This window comes from Arvicanthis niloticus, chromosome 18 (genome assembly GCF_011762505.2).
Source record: "Arvicanthis niloticus isolate mArvNil1 chromosome 18, mArvNil1.pat.X, whole genome shotgun sequence".
Taxonomy (NCBI): Eukaryota; Metazoa; Chordata; class Mammalia; order Rodentia; family Muridae; genus Arvicanthis; species Arvicanthis niloticus.
In genome coordinates, this window is record NC_047675.1 from 4,895,906 (window position 1) to 4,908,816 (window position 12,911).

General features: G+C 40.8%; 1 long non-coding RNA gene across 1 annotated transcript in view; it reads right to left on the reverse strand.

Annotated features, from left to right (window-relative positions):
* Positions 1-2,483: 2,483 nt before the first annotated feature.
* LOC143434914 (uncharacterized) overlaps positions 2,484-12,911 on the reverse strand; it is a 51,207-nt gene continuing 40,779 nt past the window's right edge. The window contains exon 2 of the long non-coding RNA XR_013104772.1: positions 2,484-3,220. This is a non-coding gene — a long non-coding RNA (uncharacterized LOC143434914). The remainder of the gene's footprint in view (positions 3,221-12,911) is intronic.

The following is a 12,911-nucleotide window of genomic DNA, read 5'->3' on the forward strand; positions in this document are numbered from 1 at the left end:
GGACTAGACCTCAGTTCTTCCACCCACACAGTATTAACCCCAGAAATGGGATCTCAGGCCTTACCCACCAAAGTGGCTTTATCAGATTCGCAATCTAACTTGGATAAGGCCATAAAGGCTCATGAGTTACATCACCTTAATTCTAAAACTTTAAAAGGTATGTTTAAAATTACCAGAGAACAAGCTAGACAAATTGTCAAATAATGTCAATCATGTGTTAAACTTTTACCAGTTCCTCATTTGGGTGTAAATCCAAAGGGACTGATACCAAACAGTATCTGGCAAATGGATGTTACTCATTATAATGAATTTGGCAAGCAAAAATATATACATGTATGTGTAGACACATACAGTGGTTTTATTTATACAACATTACAAAGTAGAGAAGCAAGCAAGCATGTGATTGCTCATATGCTTGCTACAATCGCTGTATTGGGTGTGCCTAAACAGATAAAAACTGACCATGGCCCAGGTTATACAAGCTCCAGTTTCCACCAATTTTGTGAAAGATTGGGAATACTACATAAAACGGGTATTCCATATAGTCCACAGGGCCAAGGTATGGTAGAAAGGGCACATCAAACCATTAAATGTCAATTTGAAAAAATTAAAAAGGGGAAATGGTACCCTACCAAGGGATTCCTCCAGAAATATCCTTCATCATGCACTCTTTATTTTAAATTTTTTAAATTTGGATTCTGAAGGAAAATCTGCTGCAGATAGATTCTGGCATCCTGATACCAAAAAGAATTTTGCAACAGTCCTCTGGAAAGACCCATTAACTGGAACCTGGAATGGGCCAGATCCAGTGCTTATCTGGGGAAGAGGTTCTGTTTGCATATATTCCCAAACTGCAGATGCTGCACATTGGCTGCCAGAGAGACTGATTAAACAAATAGACAACAATAACAAATCCAGGGAGGAGAAACCCCCTGAGAAGCGTATTTTTTCTTCACAGGAAACATGAAGATGCTTCACAATTGCCTTCAAACTGGAACAGATCAACGAGTAAACCTGACTTGGGAAGTTATCAGTGCTGAAGAAGACATCACCACCCATATCTCCAGGGTGGCTCTATTGGACTCTTGATTCCCTGACTTATGATTTAGTGGGGAACTAGATTGTTTTAGATTTAGTGGGAATTTAGATTGTTTAGACCCAGGAGAAAACCCACTACCACAGTTACTATAGTTGTTTTTTGGGGTTGAGATTGACTAGAGCAGGAACAGGGATTTCCTTGTTTTCTTTAGATCAAAGCTATGATCAGTTTTGTATTTTCATAGATTTAGATTCTGATATAAGACATTTATAAACAGAATAGAAGAAGCTTACACTTTTTACTCCTCTGATAGAGGGAGTTATGTGTTGCCCTTAAAAAAGAGTGTTGCTGTCATACTGACTGTTCAGGCATTGTTAAGTCTCTTGTCTCTTGGGTTGATGCGGTTCAACTGACTGATGGCTTTTTTATGACAACAGATATATGCTATTCAAATGAAACCTACACAGGTCCATTATTACAGGCTGGAAGTAGGGGATTGTAAAACCTCTGTCATCAAGACTAATGAGGTATATCCCCTAACTTACGTGCTAAGCCGGATAGTCAAAGACGGGTAAGAGAGCATACCGAGACCCTTGCCCCTAAAAGAAGGGAGGCCTCACCATCGTAAGACAGGAGCTCAACCAATGGCTGTTGAGTATCCAAGGATGGGAAAGGGAGGTTGGGATCCTTTGTTCCAACCTAGGACAGGCACGGCTTCCGTAAGTTTTCCCAGCCTTCCCTTTTGAAAAAAAAAATTAAAAAGGGGAACCTGTTGGGGGCTGACTTTTAGCAGAAAGCGGCTATCAGCTTTGCAGCCATCTTGAGCCATATACCCTGACATGAGACTTGGATTACAATAGCCTACAACAGCTGAGCACACTCTGATAATCTTGGTTTAGATACCTTGGGTGTGTGAGATTAAAGGTGTGTGAGATTAAAGGAGTGTGAGATTAAAGGTGTGTGAGATTAAAGGTGTGTAACTTAAGAGAGTGACTTAGAAGTGTAGAGATCAGATTTAGAGACAAGACCTAAGGGCATGATTAAAGGTGTGACTTAGAGGCGTGGCTTAGAAGCGAGACATATAAAAGGCAGAGACAGAACAGAACAGAGAATCAGACACAGCAGACAGAGGAGACACTTTTAGGAGACACTTAGAGGAAGAAAGACTGAAGAATAAAGGGGATTGAAACACACTCTGGTCTCCATTCTTCGAGTCTGCCCTCACCCTCTCTCTTGCTGAACCCGGACCCACGCTAGGACCAGAGTGGCAGCTTGAGCTGGGATACAGTGGCTGCCAAACGAGGGGCAGCCCGGGCCTCAACATTTTGCTCGGGCCCTGACAGTTTTTGGCCGCCCGAACGTGGAGCTAGTGCGGCTCCCAACAATCTGGCAGCTTTCATTTCTTTTTTTTTTTCCCCAATACAAATCAAAATTAATTTCCATGTTTAATGTTGAACATGTAATTCTTTATTCTTTCTAAAAGAAGGTCTCCCTTACACATCATGTACAGAATAAGCAAAAAAGGCAGCGTTTTACGGAGACCTCAAGTCGGTTGTGGACATTAAGCAGGAATCATGAAATGGGCTGAGGTCCAATCTGGAAAGTTGAAAGATAGAATTCTATCTTTGATATAGTGAGGTAGTGTAGTAGATAGAGTTCCTGAGCTGGATAAATAAAGACTGCACAATACGGACAAATGAAGACAGCTTCCTCGCTGAAATGATCACGTTAACTGAGGCAGAAAACATCACTCTAAATACGGGTGTGCCATCCCATAGACTACACTCCTGGCTTCCTGACTGCAGATGAAATGGAACCAGCTGCCCCGGGATCCCGTTGCCGTGTTATCCCCACCATGATAGACTGTAGCCTGGAACTGTAAGTCAAAATAAATATTCTTTGCCATAAGATAACCATCTTGTCAGGTCCTTCATAGCCACAATGAGAAGAGTAGGTAGTACACCAGCCTAATTCCTACTTTTAGGAGCTAGTACTAGTCCAGATGCGGAGACGTGTGTATCTTTTAAAGCTGTTCTTGCTTTCATTCACTGCTGTGGCCTCCAGGACAGCTGGGTTTTTCCTCTAATCATAACTCACAGGTCTCTTCTCCTGGATTTGAAGACATGTACTGAGGAGGTCAATGGTCATGTTCTATGTTGTGACTCCTAGAAGCAGAGGTATCTGTAGAGAGAAGACAGATGCACAAGCTGAACCAAGATGAGACAGGGTTGATGAAACTCAAGTTCGGCTGTCTCTGTGAGTTAGCCCCACACCTACCATCTGGCCCTCTATATCACTACAAATGTGTATGCAAATCGATTTTCACCAGAGTGCAGAGAGACACAGTATCAGCCCCGTGACCACGAATTCCAGTTAGTACAAACAGTTCATGATGACTTTTGTGATCTGAGCCTTCTGTTCCTGTCACAATTCATCACTGGCCACTCACAGCCTTGGGTTCCATATTCATTCAATAGCTCTGAAAAGATTAGGCCCTGTCTTTGAAACCTGCTTTGTACATGTGCTTTTCTGATTCTGTGTGTTTAGCTTCCTCCTAAGATATGTTCTTTGTTTTGTTTCGTTTTGTTTTTTTTTAACAAAGACCCAACATCCATTCCTAGGTCATATGCTCTCATAACCAAAAGTTCTTAGAGAATTTTTGTCACTGAAGGAACCACAACTGTATTCTTCATTCACTTGATGCTTCAATGTTTAATGTTGCCTCGCAGTTTTTGTTTGTCGGGGTCCAGCCTCAACACAGGATCAGAGTTCTCAACTAAAAGCAGGGATATCTGGAAAGTGCATAATAAATACACACAAACTACTTTTTGGGTACAAGCTAACAGGCAATCTCTCAAGGCTTAAAATTTCTCTCTCTTCACTCTAACTCTGCTTTTTTTCTCGCTTACAGCTTGAGGCTGCACACACTCTGAATTCTCCTACACACTCTGCTTTTCTCCTGTGCACTTTTCTTGAATTCCCACACTCCTACACACCTCTGTGCATTTCCCCTTTCACTCTCACACACACTCTTCACACGCATCTCACACACACCACATGCACTCTCCTTTCACTCACACACACACTCTCCATACACACCTCACATTCTCTCTTCACTCACTCTTCTCTATGCTCTTCTCATGCTCTCTCATTCTCATTCTCTCTCTTTATCTCTCAACAGTCACCTCATATGCATCTTCGCCTTTCTCTTGCCCCGGTCTTTTATTGATACTCCAAAAGCAGATAGAAAAAAAGACATTGTATAATCATTGCCAAATCAAATTCAAACGAATAACCATATCCCACAAAGAACTGAGAATTACAATTGTTCCCCAAAGTTTCAAGCTTCCCTATTCCCAGGCCTGTAGCCAAAATAATAATAATTGCAAACTTATCATTATTTAAACTTTAACTTTTAACTTATTATACTTCAGAGCTCAGAGCTCCAAGGTCATCTACTTAACATTTTCCTCTGAAGCTCTAATGATAAATGACATGGGCAAAGCTGCCAGGCAGTGGCCAAAATGAATAAAGTTAACCCTTAACTCAGCAGTTCCGCTAGCTTTCTACTTCTGTGCATTGCACACAATGACTCTGCTAAGAGTCCCAGTGTTTTGACTTAGTTTTACTAGTTTAAGATTTTATGTATTCTATACTTCCTTATCTTGAAACCATTCTGAAATGTTGTGCAAAACTTATTTCACAACTTCAACAGATTTTTTTCTTTCTTGGGGTCCCAGTGTTGGCTCTATTTCATTTTCTAATAATTTCTTCAAATTTTTCTTTGCAAGGCAAGCATTAATCTGGACCTACCATTGTGCAGTTATTGCATTGTTTCCTAGATGAGGACACACAGCATGCACCTGGGCCATTAGGACTGTGCTGTGCTGTTCCCCATGCCTCAATTTTTAATTGTTTAAGAATTATTACATCAAGGAACATCTAGTTTCACAGAGCTTACCAGAGCAGAAGGAGAAAGAAGAAAGTCAGATATAATAGAATAATTATGCATACCAAGGCCAACTGAAAAACAGTCAAGCACAAATACACACACACACACACACACACACACACACACACACACACACACACACATATATATATATATATATATATATATATATATATATATATATATATATATATATATCACCATGGTCCAGGGCTAAGGTTAGGAGAAACGGGAACAACTGTTTTTTACAAAGAACTGCTGTGGGCTACTGAGATGTCTCCATCCAGGCCTACTGCAGGCAGTCTCTTCTTTCAGATGGCGGGTCCCCTGGAGGGATGTGTCTCCTGCTTCTCAGGGTCTCAGACACCACCCTCTTTACAAGGAGCTGCCATGGATGTCTCCATCCCAGCCTACTTCAGGAAGTCCCTGTCATTGTATGCTGTCCCCAGCATCTGTTGAAGGATAAGATTGCTCAGTCAACATTCATAAAATCACATTGAACTAATAGAGCTGGCTGAGCTCTCATGGACATTCACTTCTCAGAGCTAAACTCTGTAAAGCCAAGGAACAGACAATGTCTAGGTCTGTTTCTTCATCTCACCACCTATTTTCTCCAGAGAACACCACTACCCCAAAATGTGCTTTCTGTTTCACACGTATGATGCTTAGTGAGTTCGATGTTTACATGTACAACGTGGACATGTACAACAAAGATTTAGCAACTTGCATTTTCAGCGACACCCAGTGTTTCTAAGCGTTGTGTTCCAGTTACAGTGGTAACTGTTTTTGCTGCTGTATGATCTTGTGTTGAATAAGTTTACCACAACTAAGTTACAAATTTTATTTCCGCTTCTTTTCTAGATACCCATATCCCTAGGTCATTGCCATTATCATGATGACAAATTTTATGTTTCACAGATAAACACAGTCATACTCCTCACATCACGGGCTCGTCTTCTATGTGACTCCTGTTCCAGGAAGTGACATTTAGCCTCTTTCTACTTGAATCAGATGACCCTGTAACAACTTCAACAGTCAGACATGGTGGAAGGGACAGTGCGACTTCGAGGCTGGGCTACAGTCTATGATGTGCTTCCATCTTGTTCTCTCTAAGTCCTCCATCCATGTAAAAAAATCTAACTACTGTGAGGCCACTCTCTGTTAAGGAAGTTTGGAGTGGCTGTACAAATGCACTCCAGTTGCTGTTCCAGCCTTCAAATCGGTACAGCTTCTAATGAAGCCGTAAGATTGGTTTTCTTTAAAACTATTGTTTGGGGGCACCTTGCCACACACATTATAATAGTAACCAGAAGAGTCCCATTAACTATCGATTCTCCTTTAAGCACAGATCTGCCTGGGAAGGCATCTGTCTTTAACTCTAACTCAGCTTAATCCATGTCATTTCCCTCATGCCCTACCCTGCTCCTTCTAATCAGAGAAAGTCACAATTCTGTATTGAGATGTAACAAACATTCTGTGTGGGAACCCTTTCTCTACCCTCAACACATTCTCAAAGCTCCAAGCCTCCTGCAGAGTCAGCCTTTTGTCACTCACAACATTCCTGCTAAGCTTGCATGGTCCTGAGACCACCTACACCAGCAGCACCTGAGTCAGTTTGTGAACTACAGATTGTGTGCAGCACCCAGACACGCTGAATCAGACCTTTCTCCCTTTCTCTTTCCAGTTTGGAGCTAGCACCCTAGTGTGTTATAAGCCTTCTGCAGCTTAATGATGGTGAGTTTCCTGGGAATGTTGGGGAAACTAAGCAGATGTAGCACTTGTGTGACCTCAAGAAAAGAGAGCTGGAAGGACTAAGACAAGAAAGCCTTTTCTCCTGCCAATTAAAACTATTAAAGGCCCAGTGTTCCTCTATAGGACTGAACTTTCCTTTTTTCCCAGGCATGATAAGACCATGGTATGAAAGTAACAGAGCAGATGCTCAGAAAGCATGACAAATGTGGGACTAAAAATTCTGAATAAAGAAGTGAAGCAACGAACATTGAGCCTATCATCAACAATAGTTACAAAAGAAGTTCTGCTTTTCAGATTATGATATGAGCTAGTGCCCAGGAAAATGTGTTTATAATGATCAATGATGTTTAAAACGCATAATGACCATATACCTACCCGTCCTTAGGTGCGCATTATGGGACCTGGACTCTGTATAAAATAATTCTCTGCATTTAGCTTTATAAACAGATTCCTCTCACTTTCCTTTTCTGTTTCCAATGTTAATTATGTATAATTTGCTTCACTGCACAAATGATTTTGAGTATTTGTTGCATGCATATATACAAACAAACAAATGAAAAAGAGATGAGCGAAATCTTTGTTAATTGAACCAAAAATTCTCCAACATTAGTAGTCAGGTGTAGGAAGTTCTCTCCTCGCACTGCACCACTGTTTATCTGAGAGAATTATAGAATGTTACTGCTGTGGCGGTTAGATGTTTGAACTTCACATTAAGAACTGTGTTCTCAGCTGCATTCTGTGAACAACACAGGTTTCTTTTTCTCAACCACTAGTATTTGAGATGGTGTAAGACATCACAAACCTAGCATGCAGAAGTTTAGGAAAAACAAGACAGAGGAGAAGGAAAGAGAGAGAGGAGGTGGAGTCCAACCCTGGGGAAATATGAACTCTCCTAAACAAAATTCAGACAATCACTGAAATCTCAAAATCTTCAGAGCTTCAAGGAGAGTTTCTGGGCAACTGCAATCAACCTAATCCTTGCTCTGTGCTCTTGTCTCTGGCACAGATTGCCTATGCCCATTCGTCTTCTGTAAGGTAAGATTTCCTTGAAGGTACAGATGAGACTATTTTGATTGGTGAGCCTTAGAGTTGTACCCAGTCCTGGATGCCTTGTAAGTTCTTCCCCACTGGCTTTCCCTGTTTTAGTAAGATATAAAATAGCCTGCTTTGCAATGACGAGCCATAAAAACATGAAGCAGGAAAGCAAAGAAATAGATTCAACAGTAAACATGCACAGATCATCTGTGTTACTTCATTTGATCCTTGTTACATACTGTCGTGTTGGTGAGACAGGAAATGATGGTCACGCTCCCAGTCTCTTCATCTGTGCCTTCTCTTCCTCTTACAACATACTTTCGTCTGATACCTTAGAACTTTTTCCCTTTACGTATTTACAAAAATGTTAGTATTAACTCAGGGCACTTTCTTGATTACTCCTAATAGAATATCACCCAAACAAGCCCCACCCTTATCCCCCCGTGCCTCTGCCTTGATCTTCTCCACAGAACTTAGGTTGGTAGTAAGGGCTACTCAGACATTAGCAAGGATGGAGATCTTTAAAGATTGATTCCTTCCTTCCCAATCTTCAGCTTATAAGGCAAGAACAGAAACCTCAGGACTCTGATGATTTGTTATTATGCTAGAAAGAAGGCTTGGCAGTCCAGATCTCTTCCTGCTCTTCCAGAAGACCATGGTGAAATGGCTCACAACAGCCTATAACTCCAGCTCTGAGAGATCTGGCACCCCCTTTTAGCTTTTGCAGAAACACACACACACACACGGAGGCAGGGCATACATTCACACAAACACATACACATAGATAAAACTAACTTTTAGAAAAAATGCACAGGATCTGAGTGTTATTTTTGGCCCTAAGTGGAAACATAGCATTCTAAACTGCCCAAGAGATTATAACATTAGTCTCTAGCCAAGACTTTCTGGCAAAGAATAAAGACAGGCTTTTTTTTCTCTTACCTTAAGAATTAATCTGAATGGGTATGTCAATCACCTGAGCAGAAAATTCTACCTCAGGAAAGCCTATTCTACACTTTTGGAAAATGGTGTAAAGCATTCCTGGCCCAGTAGGCTATCGCAAGTTCTTTCTGGCCACAGCCCACTCCTGCTCCATGAGAGAATTTTCCTCTATAAGGGTCCTTTTTGGTCATAACCAATTCCCATCTCTGAAAGTGCCTCACATTATTAGTACTACACTATACTCGGAGCTATGCTTCATGTATCTCATCTGAGTGTATCTGGTACAGATTACAAGGACTGAGGAGCCATGGGGAGGCTCGAGCCAGAGCTCAGTAACAATTTCACCTGATGTGTTTTTGCTTTATTTTCTCTATTTGAATGAAACCTCGCTGGGTGTGGATTTATTTTGTTTATAACCCATGTTCCCAGTCGTATAAGAATACCTAACATACAGTAAATTTTCAATAAATAAACTGCTGAATTGTTTCCATTTCATAACTGACAAATCAGGACGAGCATGATTAAAAAGTGTGACCAGTGTGGCACATGGAGCAAAAGACAGATTGGGTTCTGAGATTCTGGATTACAGGTGCCTTTGCCAAGTCCCCTCTATTTGCAGAAACATCACAGAGAAATAGCACTGAGTAAGTGTACACTGTTGAAACTACTGGTGTTAATTTCTGGAACAATGTGAATTCTATGATGGCTTTGATCCATAAGCATTACCTGAAGAAAGAAAGAAAGAGAGAGAGAGAGAGAGAGAGAGAGAGAGAGAGAGAGAGAGAGGAAGGAAGGAAGGAGGGAAAGACAGAGGAAAGAAGAAAGAAACAAAGCAGGCTGCAGTTACTGGTGCTGGTTAGGGTAGTAGGAAAATAAGTAAATTTTGGCACAGACAAAGCCATCTGTGCTATACCAAGAAATGCACACATTTATTTTTAATCCAGCCCTTTTTCCATAGTTCCTAAATGTACTTAGACTTGGTAGGCTGTCCCAGTGTTTCTGGCAATAAATGACCAGCTACCCCAAGACCAGAGTAGCACCCCAAGGAGTGACACTGTTAAGATAACAAGCCTTTGCTACACTCAACAGTGAACCACTTAGCAGCATGACAGGTATGTGATATGGAAAGAATGCTGGAGGGGGAGGGGCCACCTTTGCAAATGAACCAATAGTCGCTGTGCTTTGGTCTGATCATAGAGGCAGCCATAAAGCAAACTTCATATGGCTTTAGATAATTCTTTACCTTGGACTTTTGGGATGATTAACATCTTTCTAATACCAAGTCAATTAAATTTACAATAAGTCACCTAGAAATTCAAACTGACCATTGCTATCATCCTGCTAATCAGACCATCCTCTATCAACCAGCATTTTGCAACAAATCCTGGATATGAATACTAAAATTTCAAGAAGACTGAGGTCTCAATCCATTTAAAACCTATAATTTTAAAGGTGAAACATCTTAGCTACAGTGTCCTATCAATTATTCTGTCAGGAAAGAGTCGAGAGTTGGGCTGTACACCCTCCAGTGCTCTTTCTACTCACAGAGTGTGACTGCATTTTTCACAGAATCTCTGATCTCAAGAAACCTGTTAACTGAACAAATTTAGAGTAATGGCCTTGGCATCTGGCCACATCATGAAGTCATTCTGAATAGTATTTAAAATCATTGGGGGGGAACATACATTAAATGATGTTCATTACACTATTAGTCTTCTTTGGATAGTGGTTAATCTCGAAAAATGTATAATGTCCATAACAGTTATCAATATCAAATGTTACAGAGGGAAATGTTTGATTAAACAACACTGTATCCTAACCAAATCTGAAGGTATGTTGCCAATACTCTCAAAATACAATGTTGAAAGTTAGTGAGGAACCTAAGAGGCTGCCACACTGTTCCAATACTGCTGCAGCATCTGCCTCTTCTGTAACAGTTCACTCCTCCCTTTCACAAATCTGTAGACTGACCACCAGTGTGGGGAATATTCACCACTGATCTGCCAAATCATTTTGATTGTCTTCCTTGCCTCAGCTAGGCTAAAGTATTCAACACTGGTTCTCCTTAGTTTCAACCATGGAGCTGAATTGTAGCCACTGGGTACCCAGGGGCAATGACATGTACCATAAAGTCCTCCTCGTGTGACCTTCCAGTTAGAGCTCTCATCTTGCCCTCGAACGCAAGGATCTAATGAAACACTGTGAGCTCCGGGAGATGGAAGAGCCACAAAATGGAAAGAGCCTCAGTCTCAGAGTCATGTTTCTATTAACACAAAAAAAATGAGACACAATCAGAATCTGAAGAAACTTATGGACCACATTAACAAGTTGAGATTTTACTCTATAGGCACTAGAATCCAGCAAAGATTTCGGTGCTAAGGAGTGGTAGATGCAGGACTCTCTAACAGAAGATGAAATCTGAATTGCTGTGAGAAATAACTTCAAAGAGATAATGAACATCAGAGGTGGCCAGGAAAAGTTCAGCCAAAAGAAAATTCAAGAGCCAATCAGAGGCAATTGGTATAAACACATATACAAGTGAGGATTTGAGGCCACATCCTGTCCCAGTGGCTGCAATTTATAGGCAACATTATCTAAGGTAGAGAGCATAAAAGATATGTCACAGGGTATAAAAGATAAACTTGGTTCTAAATGTGTGGACCATAGGGTCCAAACAGAGAAGCTATCCAGTGGGCAGTTTCTATTACATATGTAAAATTTGGGAAAAATTCAAAACTGGAATTATAAATTTGGAAGTTGGCAATGCAGACTTGGTGTTTAAGCCAACGGAGTGAATAAGTTTTGCCAGGAGAAGGGTATAAGTGAGAAGAGGAGAAAGAAAAGATTTTACAGGACACTTAAAAGTAGTTGGAGATGTATAAAAGCATCAGGAGAGAAATTTTTAGAAGAACCAAGACTGTAAGACCGTGAATTATAGAGCAGATCAGAGCAGATACAACTTGGACACTGAAACTGTTAGCCAGCCCAGGAGGGTCACAGCGCAGCCAACTACATAAGGCTGTTCCAAAGATATGGTGGAACATGTGAATCTGTCATCAGATGGCAATGGTATGTTCTAACAGGGGGCCTGGAGTTGGAGTCTGAAGTCAGATAAAAGGTGCAAGTAGAACCAAGGAGCTGGAGGACCAAGATTGGCAAAATATGGGGTAAGCCCAGGAATTCAGTGGTATTGACTAAATTCCAGATGAATGGTAGACTTAGTAAGAATAAATACAAAAGGATACAATTATTTCCAGTACCAAGAAGCTTGCCACTGGAGACTGACAATCAGGTATTCCTGGAGTTTTGTTACATATGGAAGAATTTCCAGATGTGAACCATGGAAGGGGAGAGATAATGGGTGACAATATCTTCCTCAAGATTACTGAATGTTGGGACTAGAGAGAAGGTTTGGTGGTAAAAATGCCTGTTGTTCTTACAGGAGACCTGAGTTCCATTCCCAGTACCCACATCAAATAGCTCACAAATAGCTGCCTGTATTTCTAACTCCAGTGGATCCAATGTCTCTGGCCTCCTTCAGTGCATGCACTGATATACACAAATCCACATGCAAACATCTGTGCATACACATAATTAAAAATAATAAGAATAAATCTTTAGAAAAAGATTGCCTAAAGTTAATGAAAATGGTGTGGGCATTTGAGTAGTAGGCCTGGTAAAGACAAAAGCTTTTTAGGACATTTGTGAGCAAAGAGTAAGGGTTTCTTAAGAAGGGTAAGTAACAGCTGAGGGGACATATTATCTAAGACTCAAGGGGAAATCAGAAGGAATGGAGCCAGAACACGTAAGTCGATACTTACTGAAACAACATCTACTTTCTATATTATTTTAGTTGAACAGCAGTACCAAAACAGCATACCTGAGACTGGGTAACTTAATGACAAAAAATTACTCCCCAAAGTTCTGGAAACTGAGATGCCTAAGATTAAGGTGCCATCAGAGTCACTATCTGGTAAGATCTGTTTCCAACTTCCAACACAGTAATTTAATGCTAGGCTTACATGGTGGAAGACTGAACATGGAGCCTGCTGGTTCCTTTCAGTTCCATATTTAGAGCCACTCATTCCACCCAAGAAAGCTCTATCCTTGTAGCTTGGTTCCATTTTAAAGATCTTGTCTTCATGTTTACTTTTACACAGGTAATTACATTTCAATCTCTGAATGTTAGAGGAC